Source organism: Coregonus clupeaformis, unplaced genomic scaffold (genome assembly GCF_020615455.1).
Source record: "Coregonus clupeaformis isolate EN_2021a unplaced genomic scaffold, ASM2061545v1 scaf0688, whole genome shotgun sequence".
NCBI lineage: Eukaryota > Metazoa > Chordata > Actinopteri > Salmoniformes > Salmonidae > Coregonus > Coregonus clupeaformis.
In genome coordinates this window covers 249,731-262,892 of record NW_025534143.1, presented here as the reverse complement: position 1 = coordinate 262,892, position 13,162 = coordinate 249,731, and the positions used below count along the sequence as shown (strand labels likewise).

General features: G+C 44.9%; 1 pseudogene; it reads left to right on the top strand.

Annotated features, from left to right (window-relative positions):
- Positions 1 to 8,385: 8,385 nt before the first annotated feature.
- LOC121556822 lies at positions 8,386 to 12,644 on the top strand (annotated as a pseudogene).
- The last annotated feature ends 518 nt before the right edge of the window (positions 12,645 to 13,162 follow it).

Genomic DNA, 13,162 nt, shown 5'->3' with positions numbered 1-13,162 from the left:
AGTTGCGATGATCCGGTGTTAAAGGTCCAGTGATTCAGTGATTCCGGCAGAAAATCCTATATGTTCTGGGTCGATAACGTGCTGTGCAGACTGGCCGATAATAGTCCAGGCTAGAGCTGGCTGGTAGGTAGTGCAGGCCACGGACAATGGTGAAAAAACCGCTAACGGTGGCTAATAGCAAGTAGCTAGATTAACAATTCAACAGATGACACCTATCACTCAGCAGCAAACTTACAGTGGACAAATATCTCTATCATCCATCTAACATGATTTGAGTGTCACAATAGTATTGCAGTGGTACAGTATAACATATTACTGTTTGCTGACAAAACTTACCATGTGCTGGTATTGATAAGAAAAGGTGGGGGAGGAGCAATGATTCAAAGCTCATATGGTATACTGTGGTAACACACACGCACTCACGCACACACACACGATCAGAGATGTTTTGGGCATGTGAGGCTGTGGAATGCAAGCCGTAGGAACGTGAATTCAGGAGAGGGTATCAGCAGCATCCTCACATCTTCACCCATAATTTCTCCACCCTATAATCCAACGTGGTCATTTTCCAGAACAAACAGGGATTTATCTGAGATAACAGACGGGTAGACATGTCTCTGCTTTCTAAAGTGATCTCTAATCCCTACGTATTTACAATGCACCGGGTCTTATTAAACAATGATCCCAGATGTGATGCAGAAACCAGGTCACCCTGCACTGCATGCAGCAGGTATCCCACATGACTCGATCACACCGACAGCGTTATTGCATTTTGGTACACCAGAAGTACATTCATTTCCAATAGAACGTTGCATTTACCTTGCAGCATTGCGTTGCAGAGGCAGTTGCAGTGCGTTCTGTGTGGTGAATACATTGGATTTATCCAACGTATGCATCAAACTGTTTGCGTAGACAGCTTGACAGAAATGGTAGCAGAAGGTGAATGTTGAACTTTTGTTGCACACATATCCAGATGATGCTGCGGATCATTTTGCACAATGACGCTGTCGGTGTGATCGAGGCGTTAGTCGCTTTGGATAAAAGTGTCTGCTAAATGGCATATAAGTATCATAGTGATAGAGTATACAGTGCCTTTGGAATGTATTCAGACCCCATGACTTTTTCCTCATTTCGTTAGGTTACAGCCTTATTCTAAAATTGATTAAATAGTTTTTCCCCCCTCATCAATCTACACACAATATCCCATAATGACAAAGCAAAAACAGGTTTTAGACATTTTTGCTAATTTATAAAAAATAATCAAACTGAAATATTACATTTACATAAGTATTCAGACCCTTTACTCAGTACTTTGGCAGCGATTACAGCCTCGAGTCTTCTTGGGTATGACGCTACAAGCTTGGCACACCTGTATTTGGGGAGTTTCTCCCATTCTTCTCTGCAGATCCTCTCAAGCTCTGTCAGGTTGGATGGGGAGCGTTGCTGCACAGCTATTTTCAGGTCTCTCCAGAGATGTTCGATCCGGTTCAAGTTCAGGCTCTGGCTGGGCCACTCAAGGACATTCAGAGACCTTTCCTGAAGCCACTCCTGCGTTGTCTTGGCTGTGTGCTTAGGGTCGTTGTCCTGTTGAAAGGTGAACCTTCGACTCAGTCTGAGGTCCCGAGTGCTCTGGAGCAGGTTTTCATCAAGGATCTGTCTGTACTTTGCTCCGTTCATCTTTCCCTCGATCCTGACTAGTCTCCCAGTCCCTGCCGCTGAAAAAATATCTCCACAGCATGATGCTGCCACCACCATGCTTCACCTAAGGGATGGTGCCAGGTTTCCTCCAGACGTGACGCTTGGCATTCAGGCCAAAGAGTTCAATCTTGGTTTCATCAGACTAGAGAATCTTGTTTCTCATGGTCTGAGAGTCTTTAGGTGCCTTTTGGCAAACTCCAAGCGGGCTGTCATGTGCCTTTTACTGAGGAGTGGCTTCCGTCTGGCCACTCTGCCATAAAGGCCTGATTGGTGGAGTGCTGCAGAGATGGTTGTCCTTCTGGAATGTTCTCCCATCTCCACAGAGGAACTCTAGAGCTCTGTCAGAGTGACCATCAGGTTCTTGGTCACCTCCCTGATCAAGGCCCTTCTTCCCCGATTGCTCAGTTTGGCCGGGCGGCCAGCTCTAGGAAGAGTCTTGGTGGTTCCAAACTTCTTCCATTTAAGAATGATGGAGGCCACTGTGTTCTTGGGGACCTTCAATGCTGCAGAAATGTTTTGGTACCTTTCCCCAGATCTGTGCCTCAACACAATCCTGTCTCTGAGCTCTACGGACAATTCCTTCGACCTCATGGTTTGGTTTTTGCTCTGACATGTACTGTCAACTGGACCTTATATACATTTTACATTTACATTTACGTCATTTAGCAGACGCTCTTATCCAGAGCGACTTACAAATAGGTGCATTCACCCTATAGCCAGTGGGATAACCACTTTACAATATCTTTTTTTTTTTTTTTTTTTTGTGGGGGTAGAAGGATTACTTTATCCTATCCCAGGTATTCCTTAAAGAGGTGGGGTTTCAAATGTCTCCGGAAGGTGGTGAGTGACTCCGCTGTCCTGGCGTCGTGAGGGGAGCTTGTTCCACCATTGGGGTGCCAGAGCAGCGAACAGTTTTGACTGGGCTGAGCGGGAACTATGCTTCCGCAGAGGAAGGGAGCCAGCAGGCCAGAGGTGGATGAACGCAATGCCCTCGTTTGGATGTAGGGACTGATCAGAGCCTGAAGGTACAGAGAGGTGCCGATCCCCTCACAGCTCCATAGGCAAGCACCATGGTCTTGTAACAGATGCGAGCTTCAACTGGAAGCCAGTGGAGTGTGCGGAGGAGCGGGGTGACATGAGAGAACTTGGGAAGGTTGAACACCAGACGGGCTGCGGCATTCTGGATGAGTTGTAGGGGTTTAATGGCACAGGCGGGGAGCCCAGCTAACAGCGAGTTGCAGTAATCCAGACGGGAGATGACAAGTGCCTGGATTAGGACCTGTGCCGCTTCCTGTGTAAGGCAGGGTCGTACTCTCCGAATGTTGTAGAGCATGAACCTGCAGGATCGGGTCACCGCCTTGATGTTAGCGGAGAAGGACAGGGTGTTGTCCAGGGTCACGCCAAGGCTCTTCGCACTCTGGGAGGAGGACACAATGGAGTTGTCAACCGTGATGGCGAGATCATGGAACGGGCAGTCCTTCCCCGGGAGGAAGAGCAGCTCCGTCTTGCCAAGGTTCAGCTTGAGGTGGTGATCCGTCATCCATACTCCGATATGTCTGCCAGACATGCAGAGATGCGATTCGCCACCTGGTTATCAGAAGGGGGAAAGGAGAAGATTAGTTGTGTATTGTCAGCGTAGCAATGATAGGAGAGGCCATGTGAGGATATGACAGAGCCAAGTGACTTGGTGTATAGGGAGAATAGGAGAGGGCCTATAACTGAGCCCTGGGGGACACCAGTGGTGAGAGCACGTGGTGCGGAGACAGCTTCTCGCCACGCCACTTGAGTGGAGCGACCGGTCAGGTAGGGCGCGATCCAGGAGTGAGCCGCGCCGGAGATGCCCAGCTCGGAGAGGGTGGAGAGGAGGATCTGATGGTTCACAGTATCAAAGGCAGCAGACAGGTCTAGAAGGACAAGAGCAGAGGAGAGAGAGTTAGCTTTAGCAGTGCGGAGAGCCTCCGTGACACAGAGAAGAGCAGTCTCAGTTGAATGACCAGTCCTGAAACCTGACTGGTTTGGATCAAGAAGGTCATTCTGAGAGAGATAGCAAGAGAGTTGGCTAAAGACGACACGCTCAATAGTTTTGGAAAGAAAAGAAAGAAGGGATAGTGGTCTGTAGTTGTTGACATCAGTGGGATCGAGTGTTGGTTTTTGAGAAGGGGTGCAACTCTCGCTCTCTTGAAGACGGAAGGGACATAGCCAGCGGTCAAGGATGAGTTGATCAGCGAGGTGAGGTAGGGGAGAAGGTCACCGGAGATGGTCTGGAGAAGAGAGGAGGGGATGGGGTCAAGCGGGCAGGTTGTTGGGCGGCCTGCAGTCACAAGTCGCAAGATTTTATCTGGAGAGAGAGGGGAGAAAGAAGTCAAAGCATAGGGTAGGGCAGTGTGAGCAGGACCAGCAGTGTCATTAGACTTAAGAAACGAGGATCGGATGTCGTCAACCTTCTTTTCAAAGTGGTTGACGAAGTCATCCACAGAGAGAGAGGAGGGGGGGATTCAGCAGGGAGGAGAATGTGGCAAAGAGCTTCCTAGGGTTAGAGGCAGATGCTTGGAATTTAGAGTGGTAGAAAGTGGCCTTAGCAGCAGAAACAGATGAAGAAAATGTAGAGAGGAGGGAGTGAAAAGATGCCAGGTCGGCAGGGAGTTTAGTTTTCTTCCATTTCGCTCCGCTGCCCGGAGCTCTGTTCTGTGAGCTCGCAATGAGTCATCAAGCCACGGATCTGGAGGGAGGACCGAGCCGGCCGGGAGGATAGGGGACACAGAGAGTCAAAGGATGCAGAAAGGGGAGGAGAGGAGGGTTGAGGAGGCAGAATCAGGAGATTGGAGGGAGAAGGATTGAGCAGAGGGAAGAGATGATAGGATGGAAGAGGAGAGAGTAGTGGGAGAGAGAGAGCGAAGGTTGCGGCGGCGCATTACCATCTGTGTAGGGGCAGAGTGAGTAGTGTTGGAGGAGAGCGAGAGAGAAAAGGATACAAAGTAGTGGTCGGAGACATGGAGGGGAGTTGCAGTGAGATTAGTAGAAGAGCAGCATCTAGTAAAGATGAGGTCAAAGCGTATTGCCTGCCTTGTGAGTAGGGGGACGGTGAGAGGGTGAGGTCAAAAGAGGAGAGGAGTGGAAAGAAGGAGGCAGAGAGAAATGAGTCAAATGTAGACGTAGGGAGGTTGAAATCCCCCAAAACTGTGAGGGGTGAGCCATCCTCAGGAAAGGAACTTATCAAGGCGTCAAGCTCATTGATGAACTCTCCAAGGGAACCTGGAGGGCGATAGATGACAAGGATATTAAGCTTAAATGGGCTAGTGACTGTGACAGCATGGAATTCAAATGAGGAGATAGACAGATGGGTTAGGGGAAAAAATTGAGAATGTCCACTTGGGAGAGATGAGGATTCCTGTGCACCACCCCTCTGACCAGATGCTCTCGGGGTATGCGAGAACACATGGTCAGACGAGGAGAGAGCAGTAGGAGTAGCAGTGTTTCAGTGGTAATCCATGTTTCCGTCAGCGCCAGGAAGTCGAGGGACTGGAGGGTAGCATAGGCTGGGATGAAGTCAGCCTTGTTGGCAGCAGAACGGCAGTTCCAGAGGCTGCCTGAGACCTGGAACTCCAGGTGTGGGGTGCGTGCAGGGACCACCAGGTTAGAGAGGCAGCAGCCACGCGCGGTGTGAGGCGTTTGTGTAGCCTGTGCGGAGAGGAGAGAACAGGGATAGGCATAGTTGACAGGCTGTAGAAAATGGCTACAATAATGCAGAGGAGATCGGAATGAAATGAACTAAACATCTGGGAAAGGAGAGAGTAAAAACCAAAACTCCCAAATATAGCTCTCCCAACTTCACCTCAGAAACTATAATTGTTTCACTGAACCACCCGAATAAAACTCTCCCAACTTCCACTTTAGAAATTAGAATTGTTGTGAACTACAGCGGTTCAATGTTTCAAGGAATAGACTCAACTTACTTTATTCAGCTAGCTAACTATGACGCTATAGCTAACTAGCATGCTAGCATCCAATAACACACAGTTTAGCACCAATACTTGGTTAAAACAAACTACCAATAGTGTGTTAACACACTAAACAGATAATTCGTGTCCGTGTCTAGTTCCTTTCATAACGCAGCAATAATTAAATGTTGGCTAGCTAGCACAAATATATTGTATTTAGCTGCTACAGTACAGTTAGCTGGTCGTGTTGGCTAGCTAGCAATGGCTGCTGTGTTGACTTTGTTTGAATAACGGCGGCGCTGCGAACAAATGTAGCTGGCTAAAAGGATATTGTATTTAGTTGCTACCGTTGCTAATAGCTACTCGCCAGCTAGTCCAGGAGGTGAGTTAGCTAGCTAGCTAGCTTCGTGCTACACCCGGCACCGCCGAATACAATGCTAACCTACAATAACTACCCACAACAGCCCACAATGCCTACCTATAATACCTAATAATATACAGCCCACGATGCCTACCTATAATACCTAACTACAATCTAAATACATAGTTTAAGCCTTACTCGACAAAGCCCAAGCTGTGTATAAAGCCAAACTTACCCGACGCCAGCTGTCTGGGTGGCGGACTGCAATCAGTAGCTGTAATTAAGTACAGCAGCTACCAACCACCTAACGTTAATGCCTCGGATAATGAGGTTAGAAAAACAGCTGAATGGTAGGTAGCTAGCTGGCCCAATTACAGGTACTCTTAAGCGTGAAATAACATTGGAAACAGCTATCCACAGTTGCTAAAAGTTACCAGTAGCTACCCGCTAGCTAGCTAGCTTTGTTGGTCCAGGTAGTGGGTTAGCTAGCCTCGTGCTTCGCGAAAACAATACTTTACCTACAATAATTACCTACAATAACTACCTAAGTAAACTACCTACAATACCTAACTACAATACCTACCTACAATCTAAATACATGGTTTAAGCTTTACTCAACACCATATAAGAAGCCAAGCTTACCTCCTGCTAGAGAAAACACAACCTCTCCCGACCAGGAACAGCAGCTATACAATATAGACAGTATAGACAATATAGACAATATAGACAGGTGTCTCTAAAAAATTAATAATAAAAAAGTGATGTCATTGTATCAACGTGGAAAACTGATTGGATTGGAAAAAAGTAATCAACATAAGGGAATTTAGTCTTTATTTCACCCAACTTTGAACCTAAATCCAAATGAAATGGTGCAATTTTTTGGGGTTTCATGTTGAATTCACGTTAGTTGACAACTTTACCAAATGTAAATCAAAACTAGACGTTGAACTGACGTCTGTGCCCAGTGAGTTATTTTCACTGATATTTCCACAGCATATTATTTGATCCAACATGAATCTCCTGGTGCCTTGATTTATGTAAAGCTTCTCTCCACGTGAAGGCTTGTGAAGGCTTCTCTCCACGTGAAGACTTGTGAAGGTTTCTTTCCACGTGAAGGCTTCTCTTCAGCCTCTTGAGCCTATTGTTTGTTGTAGCTTTTCACTTATAAGGATGTGCATTGGATTTCTGGTAAACTACATCTGAGTTTGAATCAGAAATTGCATTATTTTATTATAATACCACGGATTGCTCTTTAAAGGTTCCACCAGAGTACACAGATCATATTATATTAAGGGACATAAGTGGAGTTGGCTCCAATATCAGATAGTACAGTGACCATTTCCTGGTAAACCATGTAAGCTTACAATAAACAGTTTCCTGTTCTGAGGAGATTTCACAGTATCGAAAGTGACCCATATGACCCATAATGCAGTCATTTTTGGGCTTTCCTTCCATTAAAAATATTTTCACTATGATGCTGTGAAAACAAGCAGAATCAGACACAAACCCCCTCCCTGTATTACTTAATACCTCTGTCTGGAGATTATCCTGGTCGTATTACCAACACTTCCTATTACGTCATGATGCCCATGTACGGGGCTTTCTGTCTGTGGATGCAAAGAATATTCAATTATTGCAAAACAATAATGTGGGTTAAGTCATGCAAGGCACCCCCCAAAAAATCTGCATGGTCAGCTGTTCCCATATAGGTCTCAAAAACTGTTATATGAATTGCAATAAATCACAAAACACAATCTCTTTAAAAAGTATCCCACTTTATTCACACATAAATCAATATTGTTTTAGGTAATTGTCACCTGAAAATGATGTCAGAGCTGAATTGAGTTGCCTTGTGGTGTTATTTCCCTCTTGACCAACATAATACCATAGTCTGAGGAAGAAAGCAAATTGCCTGTCTAATGCAAACATTGAGAAAGAAAGTGATCCTAAAGCTGATGTTACAGGATCATGGCTCAGCAGTTTAAGTTTGAGCAGTGAAACCCGCCTTCTCTACCATCCCTCCAATCAAGGTAGCACGGCACTGACAGATGCGCGCAGCATCTCCAGATGATGGTTAATATAGCCGTGTCAGAGAAGCAAGAACGTACTATACTAACTGTGTGTGGAAACATTCCACCGTCGGTTATATCCAACAAAATATTGGTTTTAAAAAGAGAAGGAACAATTTCTTGCGATGAACAGTTTAGAGATCAACAACCTGTCAGTATGGGATGACAAGCGTATTTGGCCCGCGCTTGGAGCAGCCGGCGCACCATGTTTTTGGGCATGGGATCATGATCCTGTGCTTTTACTTACATGAATAACAGATGTACCGTAAGAAGGGATGTGTTGTTCATAGAATGGCCTCAATTTGTTTGCGGAAGAAGGTATGGCTGGTTCTCATCACCTTCAACAAGACGTTCCGCGATTCCTGCATAAACTTCTATTCATGTTCTCCCTTGCTGTGGTTTGCGCGTCGCTGTACTTCATTCTCTCCGGCTGCTGTGATTCTATTCTAGTCGATACTGCGAAACACTTGAAGCAAACCTCTCAACTTTTAACTTTGACTGAGCTGTTCCAAAGAAAGAATGCCTCATTTGAGAAGAGGGCTACCGATGTCGGTGTGCGCTCAGCATCCCTCGTCGGCAGCGCAGGTGCGATAGGTGCAGTTGGTGCGCAATCAGCCAATATTGGTAAGGACTGGACGGCAACAAGGAGACTACCCCAAGCAATCATCATAGGGGTGAAAAAGGGCGGAACAAGAGCTCTTTTGGAATTCCTAAGACTACACCCCGACATTCGAGCACTTGGCTCTGAACCCCACTTTTTCGACAGACATTACTCACGTGGGTTGAATTGGTACAGGTATGTACCTACTGATGATGATGATAATGGTGATGATGATGATAATGGTGATGATGATGATTAGAATGATTAGAATGATAATGCTGAAAGTAGCGCGCACGCACATACACACATTTGTGATTGGTTGATAAAAATGGTTGATATTTGATTGACAGGGGGATTTCATTGTTTGCGCTCAGGATGTCACGTTTCAATGAAGTTGCTGATGAAAAATAATCGATTCTGATTATGTTTACAACTTGCAAAAGGTGTAGAATAATGCACATTCCTCCTTGGAATTGCTGCTTGAGCATGGTAGTGTATGACAAGTAAAAAGGGGTTATTAAATGGCTGAGAGAATTTCTCTATCGGCTGTCTGTCCTACATGGTCCATCCATACAATCTTAAGAACAACTGACAGCAATACTGTAAAATCTGTATTTTTAGATTATAGTAACACAAATATTATGGAGCAATGTTATCTATGCCATTATTATTTTATCATTTTGACTGTCCTCCAAAAACAAATAAATGAACCAAACATTCCCCCAACTCCTGAACCTAATATCTGCTACATGATCAATCAATCAATCAAACTTGATTTATATAGCACATTTCTTACAACAAATGCATTTCAAGGTGCTTGGGCCAACAATGCCCCACCATATGGTCTTTGTTTTCTCCCTTGTTTGATGTCTTGTGGTGAGCGGTTATTTTTCCGTTTTTAAACAACTAATTGACCAACTTTGGTTCAATTATTTGAAATCCCATTTTTGTCCCGTTTTTTTCTGTGAGCTCAATGCGCACATTGCACAGTTTCTCTAGAGATAAATCAGATCCAGCCTGTAATGTGCGATGTAGTAGGAAGTTGTAGTTTCCAACAGGCCAATATTCTATAGTTTAGTGCATAAAAGGTGAGAATTAACTACAGTGACCATAATCTACTGCGCATGTACTTGTCCGGTCTGTGTTTCTTTTACGCCTGCTATGGAAGAGACAGAAGAATGGGCGATCATGAGGTGATATAGAGAGCAGCTGTTGCTTCACGAGGGTTTATCTCTACCTGAAAATACACGTTCTAAGTGATTGATAGTTGGTATTCAGCAGTCATAAAAGTATGCCTTATTTACTTTGAAGAACTACAAAATTGTGATTTTGTCAGACAGCATAAGCAGCAGCTCTATAGATATGAGATGATGACTTGGAATTAAATAATAAAGTTATTTAAAAAAAAAGTATTATACACAACAACTGAAATATTTTATTAAAATAATGTGAATACATTATGGTTAATACGTGATAAGCAGTAATGGGCAGTCACTACCATCATGGGACTTTTATTAATTGTTTTATTCTGTCTTGTTACAGCATTCAACCCACATAATGCATAGTGCATTTAATGTTTAAAAAAATAATCGAAACCGAAATCGAAAACCGTGATAATTTTTTTATAATGAACCGAACCGAACCGACCTCAAAAAGCACTAATCGCTCAGCACTGTTGATGTCTGAAGTATGATACTGTCTGTTCCCAAAATGGAAATATTAATCAAGCTGCTTGATCAAAGTATTACATTTACACTTTAGTCATTTAGCAGACACTCTTATCCAGAGCGACTTCCAATTAGTGAGTGCATACATTTTTCATACTGGCCCCCCGTGGGAAACGAACCCACAACCTTTGCGTTGCAAGCGCCATGCTCTACCAACTGAGCTACAGGAGGGCCAATATAGCACCACATTGTCTAATGAGAACCCCTGGAGTATGCATCGTTTCTGCTGAGAGGAAAATAATCAAGGCTCTTTATTGAAACACTACCCATGGAATTGAACTCGATCTTGATAATGGTTAGATAACAGTTCCAAGGGAGAGAAGCTGAGTGCAAATGCCAAGCGAGTTAATGCAACACAAAAGCTGCATATTCTGCCAGCGCCAAAATCTGTCTCCGGGGAGAATCAAAAGTGGACTCACTAATGGACTTTGCTTGTATTTGTGTGCTCCCTCCCTCCTCCTTTCTCCCAGTCTCTCTTTCTTCCTTCCATTCTTTCTCTCTTTTCCTTCATCTGGATTTCTATTCAGGCAGACAGCCAAGTGTGTCCTCTCTCTCTCCCTGGTAGCACATGCTATTACAAGGGGTGTGTACAAGAGTCAGTGCCCCTCAGCCCTCATTTAATTGAATGGGAGTGTATTGACATCCGGCAGGGAGGAAGAGCTGAGTGAGGCTGGTGAGCACACTGGAGAAAACGATATAACACCATGTCAATTATTAAGAACCAGCAGGCCTGTTGGCCTCATTGGCACAGTATGACATAGAGTTCTCTGGGGAGTGAGCATGACCAGATAGTTCATGGTGTTAGGGGGATGATTCAATCCCTTTATTTGGCTATAGGCCTCAATCAATAGTACCTTGGATTGGTTGATGGTTATTCAAAGAATGAACCCTCTCTTTGATCTAAACAAATGGATATGGTTAAATTCTCTTTTGGTTGTATTTTGTGTCTTTGATACAAGATTGAAAAGCCTCGCTCTCCCCCTCAGGAACCTGATGCCCAAAGCTCTGGAGGGCCAGGTGGTCCTGGAGAAGACACCCAGGTACTTTGTGACGGCGGACAGCCCCAGCCGGATCCACGCCATGTCCCAGGAGGTCAAACTGATCGTGGTGGTGCGTGACCCTGTGACCCGCGCCATCTCTGACTACACCCAGATCGTATCCAAGACTCCGGGCGTCCCCAGCTTCGAGACCCTGACGTTCCGTAACGGGACGGAGGAGGCATTGAAGGTGGACTCCCTGTGGAGCCCCATCTGGATTGGCCTGTATGCTCTGCACCTGGAGAGGTGGCTGGCCCACTTCCCCCCTGGAGCAGATCCACTTTGTCCATGGGGAGAGGCTGGTGAGCGACCCTGCTGGGGAGCTGGGCAGAGTCCAAGACTTTCTGGGCCTTCAAAGGATCATCACAGACAAACACTTCTACTTCAACAAGACAAAGGGTTTCCCCTGCCTGAAGAAGCCAGAGGGCAGCAGCAAGCCCCACTGCCTGGGCAGAACCAAGGGCAGGCCACATGCTGACATCCACCCTCAGGTCATCCTCAGGTTACGGCAGTTCTACCAGCCACACAACCTGCGCTTCTACCAGATGACAGGGCAGAACTTTGGCTGGTAGGATGGGAGCCTACAATGAGGTGGAAAAAAGATGGTACCATCCTCACCATTCAAAACACAGGCTGCACAAAGAGGATACAAGATAAAGCTTGAATTGATGTATTTTGTGACGGTCCTGATGTCATCTGGAGTAACTCAAGTCCTCATGCAACCTGTATTGGCAAACAAATCAAAACAGTCACACTTTATTTTGTGACAGTTAAACCACAAGAAGTAGAGAGAGTAATGACATAGGCCTACTGTGTAACACCATGGACATACAGAGGAAAGTGACAGCGACATCCATGGTTGGAAAGCAGGTCCTCAGAACTCTAGTGTGAACTTACCCTTTACTCCACTAGATGGCAGTCTTTCTCCAACAGAGGCTTAGACGATATTGAGGAAACACTGTAAACTACTAGGACAAATTTGGATTTGTGGTCATGATCATCATACACATTTTTTTCTGTAGTTAGATTGAGCAAGTATTACCATAAGAAATGACATGGCATCCCTTAATTTAAATCCAAGACAATTCAAGGCAGCTGCATGGACAGATACTTGAAATATTTAGTAGAGCCCTGCATTGCTCCGTTCATTCTGTAGTCGTTTGCAGTTGGTTAACATTTAAATATTCCCTAGTTATAACAGGCATTTAAATCAATTTCCTCAATATTACCAAGAATCATAGACAGATTCACAGTCTGTATTGTCCTTCATTTCTGACACAGTTTGTGTTCCATACATTTCCTGTGCATGTTTATGGGTACTGCCTTTTTCTTCATTACATTCTGAAGCAAATATCAAGATCCAACTTTCTCTCAAACACATACTTACATACAGCACATACAAACATAAGCACCATATTGTTGGAAATAGCCGTCTGTACACCAAGCATCCATATGGCAACTAGACTTGGCTGATCTTCGTAGCCCTACTGTGGCAACAAAACCATGAACGCAGCTTGTAAAAACAGCTTTACCATCTGCTCCTGAATAACAGTCATGATAAGAATAGTCATGGCCTTGGCTCTAGACATATACAGGAGGAAGTTGAGGAGAAGTGTTGTTTATTCACTCAGCGCCATGTTCCTTTAAGCATCATTATAGTAATGTTCTTCTCAATGGGATCCATTATGCCCCATACAGTCCAGTGAGTTTGGATGCTGTATATGAGAGCCA